Below are 4,756 nucleotides of genomic sequence, written 5' to 3' on the forward strand. Positions count from 1 at the left end.
TCTACAATCACCCAAAGCTAGATAAAGAAGAAATAGAACACCTAAACAGACCAATTACAAGCAGCGAAATTGAAATGGTAATCAAAAACCTCCCCAAAAACAAAAGCCCAGGACCTGATGGATTTACAAATGAATTCTACCAAACATTCAGAGACGAATTAGTGCCTATCCTTCACAAACTCTTCCAAAAAATTGAGAAGGAAGGGACAATACCAAACACGTTCTATGAAGCCAACATTACACTAATACCAAAACCGAACAAGGACAACACAAAAAAGGAAAACTACAGGCCAATCTCCCTAATGAACACTGATGCAAAAATCCTCAATAAAATTTTAGCTATCAGAATCCAACAATGTATCCATAAGATAATTCACCACGACCAAGTTGGATTCATTCCAGGGGCACAAGGATGGTTTAACATCCGAAAATCAATCAACGTTATCCAACACATCAACAAAAAGAAATATAAAAACCATATGATAATATCAATAGATGCTGAGAAAGCTTTCGACAAAGTGCAACACCCATTCATGATAAAAGCCCTTGAAATCCTTGGGATACAAGGAACATACCTCAACATCATAAAGGCCATCTATGACAAGCCAACAGCCAGTATCATTCTCAATGGTGAAAAGCTGAAAGCAATTCCATTAAGATCTGGAACAAGACAAGGATGTCCACTCTCACCATTGCTTTTCAATATAATACTGGAAGTCCTAGCCAGGGCAATAAGACAAGAGAAAGACATCCAAGGAATCCAAATAGGAAAAGAAGAAGTCAAACTATCACTATTTGCAGACGATATGATATTATACATAGAGAACCCCAAAAACTCCACAGAAAAGCTAATTCAACTCATCAATCAGTTCAGTAAAGTGGCAGGATACAAAATCAACACGCAAAAGTCAGTAGCCTTCCTATACACAAACAATAAATCTGAAGAAGAAGAAATAAAAAAGACCATCCCTTTTGTTATTGAAACAAAAAAAATCAAATATTTGGGAATAAATCTAACAAAAGAGGTAAAGGACCTATACAAAGAAAACTATAAAACACTGTTAAAAGAAATAGAAGAAGACACAAAGAAATGGAGAGACATCCCCTGCTCATGGATTGGAAGAATAAACATTATTAAAATGGCCATCCTTCCAAAAGCAATATACAGATTCAATGCTATTCCAATCAAAATTTCAATGTCATTCTTCAAAGAAATAGAACAATTATTGATGAAATTCATATGGAATCACAAAAAACCCCGAATAGCCAAAGCTCTCCTGAAAAAAAAAGAAGGGAATGGAGGCATCACTCCCAGACTTCAAACTATACTACAAAGCCATAATCATCAAAACTGCATGGTATTGGAACAAGAACAGACATACAGACCAATGGAATCGAATAGAAAATCCAGAAATAAACCCACAGATTTATGGTCAACTAATCTTTGACAAAGGAGCAAAGACTATGCATTGGAGCAAAGAAAGTTTGTTCAATAAATGGTGCTGGGAAAACTGGGTCGCTACATGCAAAAGAATGAAGCTTGACCACCACCTCACACCATACACAAAAATCAACTCAAAATGGATTAAAGAACTAGACATAAGACCTGAAACCATAAAATATATAGAAGGAAATATAGGCGAAACACTACGTGATTTGCACATCAAAGACATCTTTACAGACACATCACCCAAAGCAGTGATAGTGAAGGCAAAGATAAACAGCTGGGACTATATCAAATTAAAGAGCTTTTGCACAGCAAAAGAGACAATAACAAAAACAAAGAGAAACCCCACCAACTGGGAGAACATTTTTGCACCCAACACTAATGATAAAGGACTGATCACAAAAATCTGCAAAGAGCTGATGAGACTCAACAACAACAAAGAAAATAATCCAGTCAAAAAATGGGCAGAAGAGCTTAAAAGAAACTTCTCTGAAGAGGAAATGCAAATGGCCAACAGGCATATGAAAAAATGTTCAACATCACTTGTCATCAGGGAAATGCAAATCAAAACTACCATGAGATACCATCTTACACCAGTGAGAATGGCACATATTAAAAAAACTAGCAACAACAAATGTTGGCGAGGGTGTGGAGAAAAAGGAACTCTTCTGCACTGTTGGTGGGAGTGCAAACTGGTCCAACCACTGTGGAAAGCTGTGTGGAGATTTCTGGACCTACTAAACATAGAGCTTCCATATGACCCAGCAATTCCACTCCTAGGTATTTACCCAAAGGACACAGAAACATCAATTCCAAAGAACACCTGCACCCCTATGTTTATAGCAGCACTGTTTACAATAGCTAAGCTTTGGAAACAACCCAAATGCCCAAAAATAGATGACTGGATCAAGAAGATGTGGTACATATATACCATGGAATATTACTCAGCATTCAAAAAAGATAAACACATGCAATTTGCTGCAACATGGATGGCGCTGGAAGGGATCATGCTCAGCGAAATAAGCCAAAAAGAAAAAGAAAAATACCGGATGGTCTCACTCATTGCAGGAATCTAGAAAACTTAAATAAGGGACCAGGAAAATGAATAACTATAAGAAAGTGAAAATCAAAATCAACAAAAAACTATGAACCAGAGACACTTTTAGGGGGGCGGGGGCGGGAGGGGAGGGATTGGGGTCAGAATGGGGGGCTGCAATTGTATGGGGAATATAACAATAAAATTTATAAAAAAAAAAAAATAAGCAGGGTAATGTGACAGAAGGTGACGGGGGTTGGGGTGGTGACTACTTTAAAAAGGAGCCCTCTCTAAGGGTGGCAAGATGGTGTCAGTTACACAAAATCAAAGGGAATTTTCTACAAGCAGAAGCAATAATATGTGCAAAGACTCTGAGGTGGGAATGGGTTTGCTGGAGGGTAGAAAAAAGGCCAAGGATATATATATATATCCTTAGCTTAATGATACATAACACACACACATACACACACACACACACAGAAAGAGAGAGAACGAGAATGCTGAGGTCAGAGAATGGGTCTGTGGGCGAGTATGGATTCCTTAAGACTAGGTGAAACCAGGGGTTTCATTCACATCACTTTTGGAAACCACTGAAAGGCTCTCTCCACCTAGTCAACAACTGATTTAAATTTGAAAAGCTTTCTGAGATTGCTGTGTGGAAAAGGGACTACAGAGAGCTGAAGGTAAGCAAGAAGAACTTAGAAGAGGCCTTTATAACAGAAAGAGGAAAGTGGGGGGAGGAAAAAGAAGGCAGGGAGAGAGGAGGAGAGGGAGGGAGGAAGAAGGAAGAAAAAGAGAGAGTGGGGGGGGGGGGGGACTTGGGCCAGAAAAGCAGCAGAGATGCCTACTGGGTTAATTTAATGTATTTTGGAGGCAGAATGTCATACTTAAAGGATTAGATTAGGTGTGAACAGATTGTTAACATTCTAGGACTCCCCTCCCTGTCTAGGAAGTGAGAGCAAAGCCACCTGCATAGGCTTAAAGTCAGAAAAGGCCTGTCCAGTTCTGTGAAACAACCATGCAAGCATTTGGTGTCTGTGGTAAACCAACCTTTCAGCGTCCACTAGTGATTAAGAAGTCAGCTAAAAAGATTTTAACAAAGGGTGCATAGCCTTTGCAGCTCCATAGTGTGTTCTTTCAGGAGTCAGGAAAATGCTTCTTTCTTTTCTAACAGCTTGAAACCCAGCATTTGCTCTCCTCTGCACATAGATAACACCAACATTTCTTTAGGTCGAGATAATTTAGGAAATCAAAAGATCTAAACCTATAGGTGAAAACTGAGAGCCCCCTAACAAGAATAATTACATTTTTTTACATCAAGGAATCACTTTTCCTTTTCTTCTTTTGCAGGCGTGCTACTTTGTAACAAGATACAGAAGCTGAACTCAAATTTGTGATTGAGCAGTTCTCACAGTAAAATCTATGGACTCTGATGGGGGTGGGGTGGGGTAGGGGGGTTGAATTCTTTACTTTGATTATACAAAGATAGAGATAGTAGGGTGTTCACTGAAGTGCTTGCATTAGGGAAAAACTGGAACAGCAATAGAATTGATAAATTACCGTGGTCCCAGTTCATAGAAGCGTGTATGCAAGCTTTAAAAAGCAGCAGAGGTGCCCATGATGTACATCTTGTGAGAAAAACCAAGTGCAGACAAGTGCAGACCAGGCTCTTGTAAAATAAACGAAGTTAAATAAACTCTATTTGCGCATTGGCTAATGTTAGTAAAGCATACAGGTTACCGGGGTAGGCACTGGGGAGAGATGCTCTTCTCTTTTTACTGATGTCCTCCGTATTGTTTGAATTTGTTTTCGCGAACAGCATGCATCGTATCATTCCTATAATAGTCAATGCAGTTTAAAGTATCTATGATTTGAAACATAGCTGTAACCGAACCCTGGAGTATAAGTCTCCAGAAACTCCGTTAGTTTAACGGATAGCTGTCGGATTCAGGCGCCTTTTGTCCTGACCACGTGTTCTTTAAGCACCCCGGGACCGCCCCGGCCCACCCCAAGCCCGCCCCAAGCCCGCCCCAGGCTCCGCCCACCGGTCAGCCCTTTACACCCGGTGCACTAAGTGCCCGCCGCGCCGCCTCGCGGCCCGCCGCTCCGGCCCCTCCACCTGCGCATGCTCCTACCAAGTCAGTGCCCACAGTCCGACCTCGGTTTACCCACCGCGCAGGACCACAGCCCTCTCCTCACGCCCCCTCTTCAGGAGGCATCTGTCGCGGTGTGTTTGCGTCATCGCGCCACGCCACCAGCAGAGCCCGGTGAAG

Source organism: Talpa europaea (genome assembly GCF_964194135.1).
Source record: "Talpa europaea genome assembly, chromosome: 7".
Classification (NCBI taxonomy): domain Eukaryota; kingdom Metazoa; phylum Chordata; class Mammalia; order Eulipotyphla; family Talpidae; genus Talpa; species Talpa europaea.